The sequence below is a fragment of the Piliocolobus tephrosceles genome, chromosome 1 (assembly GCF_002776525.5).
Source record: "Piliocolobus tephrosceles isolate RC106 chromosome 1, ASM277652v3, whole genome shotgun sequence".
Taxonomy (NCBI): domain Eukaryota; kingdom Metazoa; phylum Chordata; class Mammalia; order Primates; family Cercopithecidae; genus Piliocolobus; species Piliocolobus tephrosceles.
The window spans coordinates 98,290,664-98,309,934 of record NC_045434.1 but is presented as its reverse complement, the minus strand read 5'-3'; the positions used below and the strand labels follow the sequence as shown (position 1 = coordinate 98,309,934).

At 42.1% G+C, this 19,271-nt stretch overlaps 1 protein-coding gene across 1 annotated transcript in view; it reads right to left on the bottom strand.

The window, feature by feature from the left end:
* The window catches only part of LY9 (lymphocyte antigen 9), a 69,385-nt gene extending 63,420 nt beyond the window's left edge, over positions 1 to 5,965 (bottom strand). The window contains 2 exon segments of the mRNA XM_023214263.1: positions 5,104 to 5,188; positions 5,844 to 5,965. The gene's annotated coding sequence lies outside the window, so the exon portion shown is untranslated.
* Positions 5,966 to 19,271: the final 13,306 nt, after the last annotated feature.

Below are 19,271 nucleotides of genomic sequence, written 5' to 3'. Positions count from 1 at the left end.
AGAAGAAGAAGAAGAAGAAGAAGAAGAAGAAGAAGAAGAAGAAGAAGAAGAAGAAGAAGAAGAAGAAATACCATGTGTTTCCCTCAGTGTTCATGAAGCTTAATGTGCAGGTATTTTCATAAGGTTCTATATTTTATTGAAAAACAGACAACAAAACAAGAAACAGACAAGTAAAACAGCTGAATTCGTGCATGGTTTTCCAGCTGAGCCATGAGGAGGCAGCAGTGAGCTAAGCCAGGGCTTGCTGTGTGGCTTGGAGGTTCCTGTTACCACCAGCCTTCATTGGGACCTTGCTTTCACTTTCTCTCTCTGAGATTAGGGAGTTGGACTACATGATCCTTAGAGTCTCTTCCAGCTCCAAAATTCTGTGTGTAAGCTTTAAATAGACGTTTGGGACTGATTTAGCTCTGGGAAGAGAAAGTGAAGGAAACAGACAAAAATTCCCTACTCTTATGAAGCCTACATTCCCATGGGGCCTTCCAGACCCTACGGTTGTCATAGTGGTGAGGAGGTTGTCCGGATTGGAGGGTATGAGGCTGGGTAAGAAGTCGGACCAGAGCTTGACCAGTAGATATCAGACAGATCCAGGGACCAGGCAAAGCGGGAAATGAATGAAATTCACTGGGGCCAAGTGAGATGGGAGCAGGGAACAGGCTCTTGACAGGGCCAGGCAATCAGAGGGATTGTGGTGGGTCCCTAACTGCCCAGGAGGAGACATGGCAGAGTTGCACCCACAGGGCAGTTGGGCCTGCAGCACCTTCAGAACCAGAAAGTCCGTTTAGCAGCCTGACTCAGCAGGGCTTGCTTCTGCTCCTGGAGAGATGCACAAGTCCCAGCCTGCAAGTGACTGGGAGGGAACATGGAGAACACAGCGAAGAGGAGGAGCAAGAAAGAGCACCAGAGGAGTGAGGGGAGGAACAGCTCGGAGGCTTATAGCTGACAAGCCTTCTGTAAGGGTGGCGTGAATGAGTGAATGACACAGTGGAGAGTGTTTGCTACTTTGCTTGTTCTGTGAGCACTGGTCAGCTGCCTCTTATCACATGCCTCAACTTTATAATGATATGATTAACCGCTCTTCTCAGGTCTTCAGTTACTCTTTATACTTAAAGTTCTAGAGGCTCAGTTCTGAATGGAATCTACATAATTAGCCAGTAATCTCTTTTTTTTTTTTGAGACGCAGTCTCGTGCCGTCACCCAGGTTGGAGAGCAGTGGCGCCATCTCGGCTCACTGCAAGCTCCGCCTCCTGTGTTCATGCTAGTAGTCTCTTTATGATGAGGTAACTTCTGTCGAAGGACTATGATGTTATACTCTGCTGAACACTTTATGTGTATGATTATCTTTACCTTTAATCTCACCACAACTCTGTGAGGTAGAAAGTATCTTTCACATTTTATAGAAGAGAAAACTGAGGTTCCAAGAAGCTAAGCATTTTGCTCATGGTCATAGGACTAGGAGAAGATATATGATGTTCAGAGTTGCTTTTCTGTTCTCTTTCTCTCTCTCTGTCTGTCTCTCTCTCTCCTTCTCTGTGTCTCTTTCTCTCTCCTCTCCAAGTTTTCAGGGTGGTAGAGTAATACAGATTAGTGACTAACCACTGTCGGTAGCATGGGCTTTCTCTTATTTTTCCCCTTTTCAATTAAACATCCTTTCATTTTGTTTTCTTGGTGCCCTAAGCCAGCTCACCCCTGGTTTTTTATTCTGCCTTGTTTGAAATGGAGGTGGTATGCATAGAAGAGCAAATCAAAAACTTTAGGTAGCCTCAGCCCTAAAGTGGAGCCATGATCCACACCACTGTCTCCTCTTAACTGCCCCAACCACTCAACCACTTGCCTTGCTGTCTGCCCATCTTTGAAGTTTAGATGTTAGTGGTTAGCCTCCAGGCCTCACCTTCATCTCTCTCTGTCCTCATCTTCTTTGCTTTCTTCCCAGACTAACTCAGCTCCAGGATTGTCCCTTCTGGGGTTGTCCCAGCCTTATACAGGATTTACCTTGGCAGAGGGGAAACAATTGTTGGTCCCTGCCACGGTAAATTTTGTGTGTCAACTTGACTGGGCTAAGGGATGCTCAGATACCAGATAAAACATTGTTGCTGGGTGTCTATGAGGGTGTTTTCAGAGGGCATTAGCATTGGAACCAGTAGACGGAGTAAAGAAGATTGCCCTCACCAAGGAGGGCAGGCATCATGCATCTATCGAGGACCTGAATAGAACAAAGAGGTAGAGAGGAGGCATAAGGAAGGACTTGTTAAAGGTTACACAATTATAGCTAGAAAGGAGAAATAAGTTACAGTGTTCTATACCACTCTAGGATGACTATAGCTAACAATAATGTACAGTTTTATATAACTAGAAGGAGGATATTGAATGTTCCCAACACAAAGAAATGATAAATGTTTGAGATGACAAGTATGTTAATTACCCTTATGTTATCACTACAAATTATATGGCTCTAAACATCACTATGTACTCCATGAATATGTAAACTTATTATATGTCAATTAAATATATATATACACACACACATACACACATACATACACACACACACACACACACACACACACACCATGGAATACTATGCAGCTAAAAAAAAGAATGGGATTATGTTTTTTTGTGGGAACATGGATGGAGCTGGAGGCCATTATCGTTAGCAAACTAACACAGGAACAGAAAACCAAATACTGCATGTTCTCACTTATAAGTGGAAACTAAGTGATAACTGATGGACACAAAGAAGGGAACAACAGACACTAAGGCCTACTTGAGCATGGAGGGTGGGAGGAGGGAGAGGAGCAGAAAAAAATAATGATTGAATAGTAGGCTTAGTATCGGGGAGATGAAATAATCTATACAACTAACCCCCATGACAAGAGTTTACCTATATAACAAACCTGCGTATATACCCCTGAACCTAAAATAAAAATTAAAAAAAAAAAAAAAAAACAGAAAGGTGAAGGATGGAAGGAAATTAGTTTCTTTGCTTGAGCTGAGACATCCATCTTCTTCTCCCCTCAGACATTGACACTCTTGGTTCTTGGACTTTTGGACTGAGACTGAGGCTTATACCACTGGCCTCCTAATTCTAAGGTCTTCAGGCTTAAACAGAATTATACGACTGGCTTTCCTGGTTCTCTGGCTTGTAGACAGTAGATCATGGGACCTCCTTGACTTCCATAATTGTATGAGACAATGCCTATAATAAATCTTTATACACGTATATATCTGCATCCTATTGGTTCTGTTTCTCTGGAGAACCCTGGTTAATACAGAGTTTGGTAATGAGAGTGGTTCTACAGGAAACAATTTTAAGAATGATTTTTCTGAATTGGCTCTGGAGTCTCTGGATTTGACTCTCTAATCCGATTAGAAAGATGCTAATGACTCTATTTCTAGTAGTAAGGAAAGCAGTGATAGTCTGTGACATACACTATTTATATAGAGATAGGAAAAATATCTGCACTGAATACTTCTAATCAACTTATATCTAATCACTTATATGAAGCAAGGAGCTCATTTACTCTGTACATGATACTTTTAAACATTTTTAGAAAAATGAGAGAATATAATGACATTGGTTCTTTTCTCCTAATATCAATGGACAAAGTGGTGAAAGAAAAGGATGAGCTTGGGGATTTAAATTCCCCACTGGAGGCTAGGCCCAGTGGCTCATCCCTGAAATCCCAGCACTTTGGGAGGCTGAGGTGGATGGATCACTTGAGGTCAGGAGTTCGAGACCAGCCTGGCCAACATGGGGAAAGCCCATCTCTACTAAAAATACAAAAATTAGCTGGGCTTTGTGGCGGGCACCTGTAGTCCCAGCTACTTGGGAGGCTGAGACAGGACAATTGCTTGAACCTGGGAGGTGGAGCTTGCAGTGAGCAGAGTTGGCACCACTGCACTCCAGTCTGGGTGACAGAGCGAGACTCCATCTCAAAAAAAAAAAAAAAAAAAGAAATGTATATATATATCTCCCAACTGGAGCATGGCATAAATGACCTAAAAGCTTGTGGTGTGCCCTGAAGAAGAGACTTATTTCCTGTAGCTGAAAGGCTGAAAACCAAACGCAGAACCTCATCCTGTGATTGGCTGAATTACAATACAAGTTGAACTCTCAAACTTGCAGGATGTCTACTGTTAAAGTGATGGCATTCATTGGGACAGAATGATATCCTGTAAGTTGAGAAAGGGACATGGGGAATACCATGATAGAGCTGGGGATATTCAGCCCCTATATGCTTATGAATCTTCTTTGCCAGTGGAAAAGTCTTCCTTCATCCCCAGTGAAAGTAGCCTCTCCACCCACAGCGGTCTTGGCCTTTCCACCTCCTTCTGAGGTGCTGCATTGCCAAAGAAAAGAGTAATGCCTTCCCCTAAGGCAACTGCCATGCAAAACACTGCTGATTCAGGACCCACTCTCCCCACCCCTCTTTGCTTTGAGAGCTATAACTAAACTCAAGTCCCAGCAGGCCCCTAAAGGTGAGGTACAAAGTGGGACCCATGAGGAGGTACACTATACTCCAAAAGGACTACGTGAGTTTTCTAACTTATACAAGCAAAAGTCTGGGAAACTTGTGGGAATGGATAATAAGGGTGTGGGGTAATGGTAGAAAGAACTTAAAGTTGGGTCTCAGTTTATTTATTAGTTTAATATGCTGACTAAGCAGAGATTCTACATTTAGTGTTGCAGCTCATGATGTTCGAAAGGGCCCAAGACATTGTCTGGTCGATTGACTGAAATCATGGACCAAAAAGTTACCTACCATAAGAATTGGAAATGCCTGACCTCCCTTGTTTAGTGTAGAGAAAAGGATCAGAGACTTTGAGAGATTCGAATGTTAGAGTGAATATATTATTTAAGACTTACTCACCCACACGGGGAGTATCCAGAAGACACAACTTTTACAAATTCTGAGAAATAAATTTGTGAGGGGAGCCCCAGCATCGTTGGAGAGCTCCACGATCACTCTTCACTTTGATTAGATCTTACAGTGGGAACCATAGCCACTCAGTTGGAAAACCTAAACACAATGGGAATAATTGGATCTTGGGTGGCAGGAGCCAAGTGTGGTATTGAACCGCCAAAGGCAAAGTGGGAGTGCTTACCATAATAGATAGCAGAGTCAAAGCAGCAATCAGAATAGTTTGACTTGTGCAGGCCTGTGGCACTAGTGAGGTAATTATGGTGTTCCTAGAAGAAAAACAGATAGGAAGCCTACTAAACTCTTACATGATTTGTATAAGAAAAAAATTGTTAGATGAAGTGAGCAAAAGTTTAACTCAGTTCCTAAAAACAGTCACAGTCCCTGAATCAATTCCCTGACTTGAGCCAGTTTACAGATCTAAAACCTCTTGAATAAGGGGGAGGCCAAGTTCTCTGGAGGAAGGACCCTGATAAACAACAGAATATTCATACTGTTACTCTTTCTCCTAGCCTTCTCTAAAAGGACCTACAGCCTTTAACTATGGTAACTGTTCATGGAAGAAAAGGAAATAGTCAGATATTTTGAGAACTACTGGACACGGGCTCTGAACTGACACTGGTTTCAGGAGACCAAAACATCACTGTGGCCCTTTGGTCAGAGTAGGGGCTTATGGAGGCCAAGTGTGTTTTAGCTCAGATCCATTTCCCAGTGGGTCCAGTGGGTCCCTGAGCCAATTCTGTTGTTATTTTCCTAGTTCCTGAATGCATAATTGGAATAGACACACTGAGCAGCTGGCAGAGTCTCCACATTGGTTCCCTGACCTATGGAGTGAGGACTGTTATGGTGGGAAAGACACAAAGTAGAAGCCATTAGAAACACCTGTGCCTAGGAAAATAGTAAATCAAAAGCAATACCACATACCTGGAGGGATTGCAGAGATAGGTGCCATCACTGAGGACTTGGAATATGCAGGGGTAATAATTCCCACTACATCCTTGTTGCTCTCCTATTTGGCCTGTGCAAAAAAGAGATGAATCTTGGAGAATGACAGTGGATTATCATAGGTTTAACTAGGTGGTCACTCCAGTTGCAGCTGCCATACCAGATATGGTTTTATTGTTTGAGTAATTAACATACTCCTTGGTATCTAGTATGTAGCTTTTGTTTTTAAATTGACAAATATCTTCTTTTATTTTCTTAAGGCAAATGCCTTTTTCTTCATTCTTATCCATAAGACCCACCAGAAACAGTATGCTTTTAGCTACCAAGGCTAGCAGTACACCTTCACTATCCTACCTTGGGGGAATATCAACTCTTTGGCTCTGTGTCATAATCAAGTTCAAGGGACTCTTGATCACCTTTGCCTTCTGTCATGCAAGTCCGTGTGAAGAGACCACCAAACAGGCTTTGTGTGAGCAATAAAGCTTTTTAATCACCTGGGTGCAGGTGGGCTGAGTCCGAAAAGAGAGTCAGCGAAGGGAGATAAGGGTGGGGCCGTTTTATAGGATTTGGGTAGGTAGAGGAAAATTACAGTCAAAGGGGGGTTGTTCTCTGGCCAGCAGGAGTGGGGGTCACAAGGTGCTCAGTGGGGGAGACTTTTGAGCCAGGATAAGCCAGGAAAAGGAATTTCACAAGATAATATCATCGCTTAAGGCAAGGACCGGCCATTTTCACTTCTTTTGTGGTGGAATATCATCAGTTAAGGTGAGGCAGGGCATTGACACTTCTCTTGTGATTCTTCAGTTACTTCAGGCCATCTAGGCGTCTACGTGCAAGTCACAGGGGATGCGATGGCTTGGCTTGGGCTCAGACGCCTGACACTTTCCACAAGATATCACACTAATCAGTTACATTCATGACATTATGCTGATTTGACCTAGTGAGTGAGAAGTGGCACCTAGTCTAGACTTACTGGTAAGACCTTTGCATGTCAGAGGGTGGGAGATAAATCTGAGTAAAATTCAGGGGCCTTCTACCTCAGTGAAATTTCTAGGGGTTCAGCAATATGGGACAGACAGAGCTATCGTTTCTAAGGTGAAAGATAACTTGTTACATCTGGACCCTAATGGAACCAAGAAAGAGGCACAATGCTGAGTGATCCACTTCGGATTTTTGAAATAGCATATTCCTCATTCTGTCCCATTTACCTAGTGATCAAAAAAGCTTCCAGTTTTGGGTGGGGCCCAGAACAAGAGAAGGCTCTGCAACTGGTCTAGGCTGCTGTGTTAGCTGTTTTACCACTTGGGCCACATGCTCCAGCAGATCCATGGTGATTGAAGTGTCAGCAGCAGACAGGGGTATTGTTTGGAGTCTTTGTCAGGCCTCTATAGGTGAATCACAGCACAGGCCTTTAGGATCTTGGAGCAAGGCCATGGAGTCAGCTGCAGATAACTACTCTCCTTTTGAGAAAGAACACTTGGCCTATTACTGGGCTTTGGTAGAGACTGAATGTTTGACCAAATTACCATATGATCCTGAGCTGTCCATCTTAAACTGGGTGTTATCTGATCCCCTAAGCCATAAATTTTGGCATACACAGCAATACTCCATCATCAGATGGAAGAGTTATATACATAATTAGGCCAAGCAGACCCTGAAGGTACGAGTAAATTACATAAAGAAGTGGCCTAAATATGCATGATTCTCATTCCTGCTACACTACTTTCTCTCTCCCTGTCTGAACCTATGGACTCATGGGTAGTTCCATATGCTCAATTTACAGAAGAGAGAAGATTCAGGCTTGGAATACAGATGGTCTTGCATGACATGCAAGCACCATCTGAAAGTGGACAGCTGTGGCACTATAAGCCTTTTTCTGGGATATCCCTGAAGGACAGTGGTGAAGGAAGATCCTCCCTAGTGTGCCAAACTTGAACAGTGCACCTGGCTGTGTACTTTGCTTGGAATAAGATATGGCCAGATATATGATTATATACTGATTCATGGGCAGTAGCCAACTCTTTGTCTGAGTGGGCAGGAACTTGGAAGGGTCATGACTGGAAAGTTGGTGACAAAGAAATTTGGGGTATAGGTATCTAGATAGATCTCTCTGAATGCGCAAAAAGAGTGAAGATATTTGTGTCTAATGTGAGTACTTACCAAAGAGTGACCTCAGCAGAGGATGATTACAGTAATCAAGTTGATAGGATGACCCATTTTATGGATACCAGTCAGCTTCTTTCCCCAGTCACCCCAATGGGCTCATAAAAAAAGTGGCCATGGTGGTGGGGATGGGGTTTTTCATGAGCTCAGCAACATGGGCTCCCACTTACCAAAGCTTACCTGGCAATGGCCACTGGCTGTGTTCTCTGTCAGTAGCAGAGACCAACACTAGGTCCCCAGCATGACACCATGCTCCAAGGTGATAAGTCAGCTACCTTGTGGCAGATTGAATACATTGGACCACTTCCATCATGGGGCAGTGTTTTGTCCTTACTGTAATAGACACTTAACCTAGATATGGATTTGCCTTCCTTGCATGCAATGCTTCTGCCAAAACTACCATCTATGAACTTACAGAACGTCTTATCCACCATTATAATATTCCACACAGCATTGCTGCTGATCAAGGAACTCATTACACAGCAAAGGATTGCAGCAATGGGCCCATGTTCTTCGAATTCACTGGTCTTGCCATGCTTATCATCATTCTGAAGCAGTTGGCCTAATAGAACAGAGGAATGGGCTTTGGAAGACTCAGTTACAGCATGAGCTAGGTGGCAATACTGTTTTAGTTTGTTCTTGATGCTATAACAAAATGTCTTAGACTGAGTAATTTATTAACAACAGAAATTTCTTGCTCACAGTTTTGGAGGCTGGGAAGTCCAAGATCAATATACCAGTAGATTCAGTGTATGATGAGGGCTCTCTGCTTCATAGATGGCCCCTTGTTGCTGTGTTCTTACATGGTGAAAGGGACAAATTGGACCTCTCAATCCTCTTTTCTACAGCCACTAATCCCATTCATGAGGCTAGATCCCTGGTGACCTAATCACTTCCTAAAAGTACTACCACTTACTACTATCATATTGGGCATTAGGTCCCAAGTATGAATTTTGTTGGACTACCAACCTTTATACCATCACATACCTTGCAGGACTAGGGCAAGGTTCTCCAGAAGGTTGTGTCTAGGCTTGGAATCAGTGTTCAACATATAGTGCTCTTTCTTGCAATCGCCAGTATTCATGGGTTGTGGAATCAAAGAGATGGCAACAGGAGTGGCACCACCCACTATTACCCCCTAGTGACCCACTAGCAAAAATTTTCCTTTCTGTTCTTGCAACTTTGTGTTTTGCTGGCCTCAATGCCTTAGTTACAGAGGGAGGAATGCTTCCACTAGGAGACACAACAGTGATTCCATTGAACTGGAAGTCAAGACTGCCACCTGAGCACTTTGGCCTCCTCATGCCTCTGAATCAACAGACAAAGAAGGGAATTTTGGTGTTGACTGGGATACTGATCCTGACTGCCAAGGTAGAAATTAGACTAGTATTTCACAAAAGCAGGTAAGGGTCTGGAATATAAAGAGCTCCCTTAGGGACATCTCTTAGTATTATCATGCCCTGTGATTAAGGTCAACTACGACAATCCAATGCAGGCAGAACTGCTAATGGCCCAGGCCCTTCAGGAATGAAGGTTTAGGTCACCCTACAAGGTAAAGAACAAAACCCAGTTGAGGCACTTGCTGAAGTTAAAGGAAATACAGAATGCATAGTAGAAAAACATAATTGTAAATTTCAGCTACAACCATATGACCAGTTACAGAAATAAGGACTGTAATTGTTGTGGATATTTCCTCCTTATTTTGTTATGAATACAATTAGGTGTATGTATGTTAGGCAAATATATTTGCTTTCTTTCCTGTCTTATTTTCTTGTCATGTAACACAAGATGTATTGAATTTATATCAGTATTTAAGTATTGTCAATTTTACATCATAATATTTAAGTTACAGCTATCAGGAGAAGAGTAAATGTTACTCAAAGACTTTATCTCTTCTTGGGGAAGAAGCTAATGTGTTTTCAGTTGTATGCAAGGTTGTTGTATCATGCTAGATTGAATTATGGCTTTGTTATTCTCTTTATTTGGAGATTAAGTATGAGTTTTAGGAGATTGCTATGGGTGCTAAATTGACAAGGGGTGGACTCGTGATGATGAACTTCATGTGTCAACTTGACTGGGTTAAGGGATGCTCAGATAATTGGTAAAATGTTATTTCTGAGTGTGTCTGTGATGATGTTTTCAGAAGAGATTTATTTTTGAATCAGGAGACTGAGTAAAGATCCACCCTTACCAATGTGGGTGGGCATCACCCAATCAGTTGAGGGCCTGAATAGAACAAAAAAGGCAGAGGAAGGCCAGATGCAGTGGTGCACACTTGTACTCCCAGCCACTTGGGAGGCTGAGGCAGGAGGATCACCTGAGATCAGAAATTTGAGGCCAGCCTGGGCAACATACAACTCTATGTCAAACAAAACAAAACAAAAATGTAAAACAAACAAACAAAAACAACCGCCCCCCCCCCAAACAGAGAAAGAGCAAATTTGGTCTCTCTACTTGAGCTGAGACATGCATTTTCTTCTGCCCTTGGGCATTGGTGGTCTCAGTTCTCTGACTTTCTGAGTCATACTGAGAGTTACACCTTTGGCTCCCCTATTCTCAGGACTTCCAAGTCATAAACTCAATTACTCCTCAGGCGTTCTTTGTTCTCTAGCAGCAGATGGAAGATCATGAGACCTCTTGGCCTTCCTAATGCATGAGCCAATTCCTATAATAAGTCTCCTTTTATATATATTTACAAATATCCTATTGGTTCTATTTCTCTGGAGAACCATGAGTAATACAACCCCCTATATGTCTTATATATGTCTTTATTTTCTTACCTACCATTTTAACTCGTAATGTCTGTTGATATCCCTGTCTCCCACTTGATTGTGAGCTCCTAGAAGTATGGGGAGCACATTGTAGACACATAATAAGTTTTAATTGAAAGAAAAAAATAACTTTTATAATTAGTAAAGACAAGCAGTACCGGTATTTATTTTAAAATGATAAATTTTAAATAAATTTTTTTATTATTTTATTTTATTATTATTATACTTTAAGTTCTAGAGTACATGTGCATAACGTGCAGGTTTGTTACATATGTATACTTGTGCCATGTTGGTGTGCTGCACCCATCAACTCGTCAGCACCCATCAACTCGTCAGCACCCATCAACTCGTCATTTACATCAGGTATAACTCCCAGTGCAATCCCTCCCCACTCCCCCCTCCCCATGATAGGCCCCAGTGTGTGATGTTCCCCTTCCCGAGTCCAAGTGATCTCATTGTTCAGTTCCCACCTATGAGTGAGAACATGAGGTGTTTGGTTTTCTGTTCTTGTGATAGTTTGCTGAGAATGATGGTTTCCAGCTGCATCCATGTCCCTACAAAGGACACGAACTCATCCTTTTTTATGGCTGCATAGTATTCCATGGTGTATATGTGCCACATTTTCTTAATCCAGTCTGTCACTGATGGACATTTGGGTTGATTCCAAGTCTTTGCTATTGTGAATAGTGCCGCAATAAACATACGTGTGCATGTGTCTTTATAGCAGCATGATTTATAATCCTTTGGGTATATACCCAGTAATGGGATGGCTGGGTCATATGGTACTTCTAGTTCTAGATCCTTGAGGAATAGCCATACTGTTTTCCATAATGGTTGAACTAGTTTACAATCCCACCAACAGTGTAAAAGTGTTCCTATTTCTCCACATCCTCTCCTGCACCTGTTGTTTCCTGACTTTTTAATGATTGCCATTCTAACTGGTGTGAGATGGTATCTCATTGTGGTTTTGATTTGCATTTCTCTGATAGCCAGTGATGATGAGCATTTTTTCATGTGTCTGTTGGCTGTATGAATGTCTTCTTTTGAGAAATGTCTGTTCATATCCTTTGCCCACTTTTTGATGGGGTTGTTTGTTTTTTTCTTGTAAATTTGTTTGAGTTCTTTGAGTTCTGGATATTAGCCCTTTGTCTGATGAGTAGATTGCAAAAATTTTCTCCCATTCTGTAGGTTGCCTGTTCACTCTGATGGTAGTTTCTTTTGCTGTGCAGAAGCTCTTTAGTTTAATTAGATCCCATTTGTCAATTTTGGCTTTTGCTGCCGTTGCTTTTGTTGTTTTAGACATGAAGTCCTTGCCCATGCCTATGTCCTGAATGGTATTACCTAGCTTTTCTTCTAGGGTTTTTATGGTATTAGGGTTTTATGGTATTAGTCTCTAATCCATCTTGAATTAATTTTCGTATAAGGAGTAAGGAAAGGATCCAGTTTCAGCTTTCTACTTATGGCTAGCCAATTTTCCCAGCACCATTTATTAAATAGGGAATCCTTTCCCCATTTCTTGTTTTTCTCAGGTTAGTCAAAGTTCAGATGGTTGTAGATGTGTGGTATTATTTCTGAGGGCTCTGTTCTGTTCCATTGGTCTATATCTCTGTTTTGGTACCAGTACCATGCTGTTTTGGTTACTGTAGCCTTGTAGTATAGTTTGAAGTCAGGTAGCGTGATGCCTCCAGCTTTGTTGTTTTGACTTAGGATTGTCTTGGCAATGCGGGCTCTTTTTTGGTTCCATATGAACTTTAAAGCAGTTTTTTCCAATTCTGTGAAGAAACTTATTGGTAGCTTGATGGGGATGGCATTGAATCTATAAACGACATTGGGCAGTATGGCCATTTTCAGGATATTGATTCTTCCTATCCATGAGCATGGAATATTCTTCCATTTGTTTGTGTCCTCTTTTATTTCACTGAGCAGTGGTTTGTAGTTCTCCTTGAAGAGGTCCTTTACATCCCTTGTAAGTTGGATTCCTAGGTATTTTATTCTCTCTGAAGCAATTGTGAATGGAAGTTCATTCCTGATTTGGCTCTCTGTTTGACTGCTACTGGTGTATAAGAATGCTTGTGATTTTTGCACATTAATTTTGTATCCTGGGACTTTGCTGAAGTTGCTTATCAGCTTAAGGAGATTTTGGGCTGAGACAATGGGGTTTTCTAAATATACAATCATGTCATCTGCAAACACGGACAGTTTGACTTCTTCTTTTCCTAACTGAATACCCTTGATTTCTTTCTCTTGCCTGATTGCCCTAGCCAGAACTTCCAACACTATGTTGAATAGGAGTGGTGAGAGAGGGCATCCCTGTCTTGTGCCAGTTTTCAAAGGGAATTTTTCCAGTTTTTGCCCATTCAGTATGATATTGGCTATGGGTTTGTCATAAATAGCTCTTATTATTTTGAGATATGTTCCATCAATACCAAATTTATTGAGCGTTTTTAGCATGAAGGGCTGTTGAATTTTGTCGAAGGCGTTTTCTGCATCTATTGAGATAATCATGTGGTTTTTTTCTTTGGTTCTGTTTATATGCCGGGTTACGTTTATTGATTTGCATATGTTGAACCAGCCTTGCATCCCAGGGATGAAGCCTACTTGATCATGGTGGATAAGCTTTTTGATGTGCTGCTGAATCCGGTTTGCCAGTATTTTATTGAGGATTTTTGCATCGATGTTCATCAGGGATATTGGTCTAAAATTCTCTTTTTTTGTTGTGTCTCTGACAGGCTTTGGTATCAGGATGATGTTGGCCTCATAAAATGAGTTAGGGAGGATTCCCTCTTTTTCTATTGATTGGAATAGTTTCAGAAGGAATGGTACCAGCTCCTCCTTGTACCTCTGGTAGAATTCAGCTGTGAATCCATCTGGTCCTGGGCTTTTTTTGGTTGGTAGGCTATTAATTATTGCCTCAATTTCAGAGCCTGCTATTGGTCTATTCAGGGATTCAGCTTCTTCCTGGTTTAGTCTTGGGAGAGTGTAAGTGTCCAGGAAATTATCCATTTCTTCTAGATTTTCTAGTTGATTTGCGTAGAGGTGTTTATAGTATTCTCTGATGGTAGTTTGTATTTCTGTGGGGTTGGTGGTGATATCCCCTTTATCATTTTTTATTGTGTCTATTTGATTCTTCTCCCTTTCCTTCTTTATTAGTCTTGCTAGCGGTCTATCAATTTTGTTGATCTTTTCAAAAAACCAACTCCTGGATTCATTGATTTTTTTGGAGGGTTTTTTGTATCTCTATCTCCTTCAGTTCTGCTCTGATCTTAGTTATTTCTTGCCTTCTGCTAGCTTTTGAATGTGTTTGCTCTTGCTTCTCTGGTTCTTTTAATTGTGATGTTAGAGTGTCAATTTTAGATCTTTCCAGCTTTCTCTTGTGGGCATTTAGTGCTATAAATTTCCCTCTACACACTGCTTTAAATGTGTCCCAGAGATTCTGGTATGTTGTATCTTTGTTCTCATTGGTTTCAAAGAACATCTCTATTTCTGCCTTCATTTTGTTATGAACCCAGTAGTCATTCAGGAGCAGGTTATTCAGTTTCCATGTAGTTGAGCAGTTTTGATTGAGTTTCTTAGTCCTGAGTTCTAGTTTGATTGCACTGTGGTCTGAGAGACAGTTTATTATAATTTCTGTTCTTTTACATTTGCTGAGGAGTGCTTTACTTCCAATTATGTGGTCAATTTTGGAATATGTGTGATGTGGTGCTGAGAAGAATGTATATTCTGTTGATTTGGGGTGGAGAGTTCTATAGATGTCTATTAGGTCCGCTTGTTGCAGAGCTGAGTTCAATTCCTGGATATCCTTGTTAACTTTCTGTCTTGTTGATCTGTCTAATGTTGACAGTGGGGTGTTGAAGTCTCCCATTATTATTGTATGGGAGTCTAAGTCTCTTTGTAAGTCTCTAAGGACTCGCTTTATGAATCTGGGTACTCCTGTATTGGGTGCATATATATTTAGGATAGTTAGCTCTTCTTATTGAATTGATCCCTTTACCATTATGTAATGGCCTTCTTTGTCTCTTTTGATCTTTGATGGTTTAAAGTCTGTTTTATCAGAGACTAGGATGCAACCCCTGCTTTTTTTTCTTCTCCATTTGCTTGGTAGATCTTCCTCCATCCCTTTATTTTGAGCCTATGTATGTCTCTGCATGTGAGATGGGTCTCCTGAATACAGCAGACTGATGGGTCTTGACTCTTTATCCAGTTTGCCAGTCTGTGTCTTTTAATTGGACAATTTAGTCCATTTACATTTAAGGTTAGTATTGTTACGTGTGAACTTGATCCTGCCATTATGATGTCAACTGGTTATTTTGCTCGTTAGATGATGCAGTTTCTTCCTAGCCTTGATGGTCTTTACATTTTGGCATGTTTTTGCAATGGCTGGTACCGGTTGCTCCTTTCCATGTTTAGTGCTTCCTTCAGGGTCTCTTGTAAGGCAAGCCTGGTGGTGACAAAATCTCTAAGCATTTGCTTATCTGTAAAGGATTTTATTTCTCCTTCACTGATGAAGCTTAGTTTGGCTGGATATGAAATTCTGGGTTGAAAATTCTGTTCTTTAAGAATGTTGAATATTGGCCCCCACTCACTTCTGGCTTGTAGAGTTTCTGCTGAGAGATCTGCTGTTATTCTGTTGGGCTTCCCTTTGTGGGTAACCTGACCTTTCTCTCTGGCTGCCCTTAATATTTTTTCCTTCATTTCAACTTTGGTGAATCTGGCAATTATGTGTCTTGGAGTTGCTCTTCTGGAGGAGTATCTTTGTGGTGTTCTCTGTATTTCCTGAATTTGAATGTTGGCCTGCCCTACTAGGTTGGGGAAGTTCTCCTGGATGATATCCTGCAGAGTGTTTTCCAACTTGATTCCATTTTCCCCCTCATTTTCAGGCACCCCAATCAGACGTAGATTTGGTCTTTTTACATAATCCCATACTTCTTGCAGGCTTTGTTCATTTCTTTTTCTTCTTTTTTCTTTAGGTTTCTCTTCTCACTTCATTTCATTCATTTGATCCTCAATTGCTGATACTCTTTCTTCCAGTTGATCGAGTCGGTTACTGAAGCTTGTGCATTTGTCACGTACTTCTCATGTCATGGTTTTCATCTCTGTCAGTTCGTTTATGGCCTTCTCTGCATTAATTATTCTAGTTATCAATTCATCCACTCTTTTTTCAAGATTTTTAGTTTCTTTGTGCTGGGTAGGTAATTCCTCCTTTAGCTCTGAGAAGTCTGATGGACTGAAGCCTTCTTCTCTCATCTCATCAAAGTCATTCTCCATCCAGCTTTGATCCATTGCTGGCGATGAGCTGCGTTCCTTTGCAGGGGGAGATGTGCTCTTATTTTTTGAATTTCCAGCTTTTCTGCCCTGCTTTTTCCCCATCTTTGTGGTTTTATCTGCCTCTGGTCTTTGATGATGGTGACGTACTGATGGGGTTTTGGTGTGGGTGTCCTTCCTGTTTGGTAGTTTTCCTTCTAACAGTCAGGACCCTCAGCTGTAGGTCTGTTGGAGATTGCTTGAGGTCTACCCCTGACCCTGTTTGTCTGGGTGTCAGCAGCAGAGGCTGCAGAATATAGAATATTGCTGAACAGCGAGTGTGCCTGTCTGATTCTTGCTTTGGAAGCTTCCTCTCAGGGGTGTACTCCACCATGTGAGGTGTGGGGAGTCGGTCTGCCCCTAGTGGGAGATGTCTCCCAGTTAGGCTACTCAGGGATCAGGGACACACTTGAGCAGACAGTCTGTCGGTTCTCAGATCTCACCCTCCGTGTTGGGAGATCCACTGCTCTCTTCAAAGCTGTCAGACAGAGTCGTTTGTGTCTGCAGAGGTTTCTGCTGCTTTTTGTTGTTGTTGTTGTTGTTGTTTAGCTGTGCCCTGTCCCCAGAGGTGGAGTCTACGGAGACAGGCAGGCCTCTTTGAGCTGCTGTGAGCTCCACCCAGTTTGAGCTTCCCAGCGGCTTTGTTTACCTACTTAAGCCTCAGCAATGGTGGGCGCCCCTCCCCCAGCCTCACTGCTGTCTTGCCGTTAGATCGCAGACTGCTGTGCTAGCAGCAATGAGGGAGGCTCCATGGGCGTGGGACCCTCCTGGCCAGGTGTGGGATATAATCTCCTGGTGTGCCCGTTTGCTAAGACCCTTGGTACAGTGCAGTATTGGGGTGGGAGTTACCCAATTTTCCAGGTGTTTTGTGTCTCAGTTCCCCTGGCTAGGAAAAGGGATTCCCTTCCCTTTTGCACTTCCCAGGTGAGGTGATGCCTCGCCCTGCGTCAGCTCTCGCTGGTTGGGCTGCAGCAGCTGACCAGCACCAATTGTCCGGCACTCCCTAGTGAGATGTACCCAGTACCTCAGTTGAAAATGCAGAAATCACCTGTCTTCTGTGTCGCTCGCACTGGGAGCTCTAAATTTTAAATAAATTAATCAATTAATTAATACTGCCTAGAACTGTAATACATATGAGCCAAACAAAACAAAACAAGCCACAAAACCCAGCTAGACAAAAGACAGTCTTGATCTCAACTATCTCATCTATAAAATGGTTATGTTTGTTATGAAGATTAAATAAAGGTACATATGTATATATGTATATACATATACACATATACATATATATTGTTTAGAACAATGATTGGCATATTGTGACTGCTCTAAATATTAAATATTATAAATGTATTATAAATGGTCATTTTATGGTTTATTAACTCTTGTCTGTTGTTGGCTATATTCTTGACAGATTGCAATAAAGAGTATGCTTAGGACTATAGTCAGATAGAACTCCAAACATCTTTTATTTATTTATTTATTTATTTTGAGACAGAGTCTTGCTCTGTTGCCCAGGCTGGAGAGTGCAGTGGCTGGATCTCAGCTCACTGCAAGCTCCACCACCCGGGTTTACTCCATTCTCCTGCCTCAGCCTCCTGAGTAGCTGGGACTACAGGTGCCCACCACCTCACCCGGCTAGTTTTTTGTGTTTTTTTTTAGTAGAGATGGGGTTTCACCGTGTTAGCCAGGATGGTCTCGATCTCCTGACCTCATGATCCACCCGTCTCGGCCTCCCAAAGTGCTGGGATTACAGGCTTGAGCCACTGCGCCTGGCCCAAACATCTGTTAAGTCTGTCTACAAGTACATGAACTGAGGAGGTTTGAAGTTCCTCCTTCCATCTTCTTGGGATGAAATGAGAGGGGAGTGGGCCAGGCTGCGTCCTGGGCTGCAGTCTGTGATAGGCTGTCCCCACCAAGAGGGTCTTGCTCATGGACCTGGATATCTCTCAACATACGATGAACGTTGCTTATGAAAAATTATTTGTAGGAAAAATGTGAGGTTTAAGAATGTTATTTTCTTTTAGTGATGGTCTTTGCTTCTGTAAGGTACTTGTGGGCACTTGTAAGCTTGGATCTCTTTAATCTAATAGCAGTTTTGAGATTTCCTTGGCTCCATAGATGAATTAAAACTGGTGTACTTCTTGTTTACAAGAAGGATAAGTCTCCTAGGGTAAGTCTTTTCGGGTCCCAGGTCAAAAAGATGAGTGATTTACCAGTTCTCTAATCTTGGCAGCCCCAGACTCCAAACTTTGTCCATCTAGTCCCTAGAGGCTATCAGAAGCAAAGGCCCATCTTCCCACCTCCTTTTCCCACACATTCCCAAGACAGTAGTGAAAACAGAAACCTCCTTATCCCTTAGATATCTCTTGAAAGCATCCTTCCCTCTCTCTCTCCATCCTACCATCCTTGTCCAACCTACCATCACCTCTCTCCTGGATAACTGTAGGAGCCTTCTGACTCAGTTTGCCTATATCCAGTCTTGACCCCCTACAATCTGTTTACCATACTGCAACTAATGAAATTTTAAAAGTGCAACTCTCTCTGCTGGCCACACTGACTTTTGTTCTTTTAGGTCCTCTCACCACAAGGCCTTTGCACCTCTGACTAGAAGGGTTTTATTTTCCCTTTCCACTTCTTGTAAGTAGCTCCTACTCATCTTCGGATCTCAGCTCAGTCTTCATCACTTTGGAGATACTGTCTCTGACCAGAGGAAAATTTGCCATTCTTGGCTCCACACACCTCTCTTTCATAGCAGTCATCATTGCAACCATGATATTTAAAGGATATTTGAGTGTGTGTCTCTGTCTTCACACACTGTGAATCTCTCCTCAGCCTCCAGCAGCCCTCTCTGAAGGAAAGTCATCTTTTCCTTTGTCATGTGTAGGGCTTCCTCCTTGCTCCCCACCCATTCTCACTCGAGGAGGTCTTTCCATCCTCCCCCACACCCTCACGAGGGTCTCAGACTTTCCCCTCAACCCCATGTAGTGGGTAGCACCTCTTTTTTCTCACTGAACATCTATTTAAAACTTCCTCTACTCTATTATGTAATACATACTTTCTCATTAAGGAATATTCAGAAAATGAATAAAAATAGGAAAAAACCAAGCCACCTAAGCTTTCGCCCTCCCTAAACAACTGGTGTTACTATTTTGATGTTTTTTCTTCCAAATTTTTC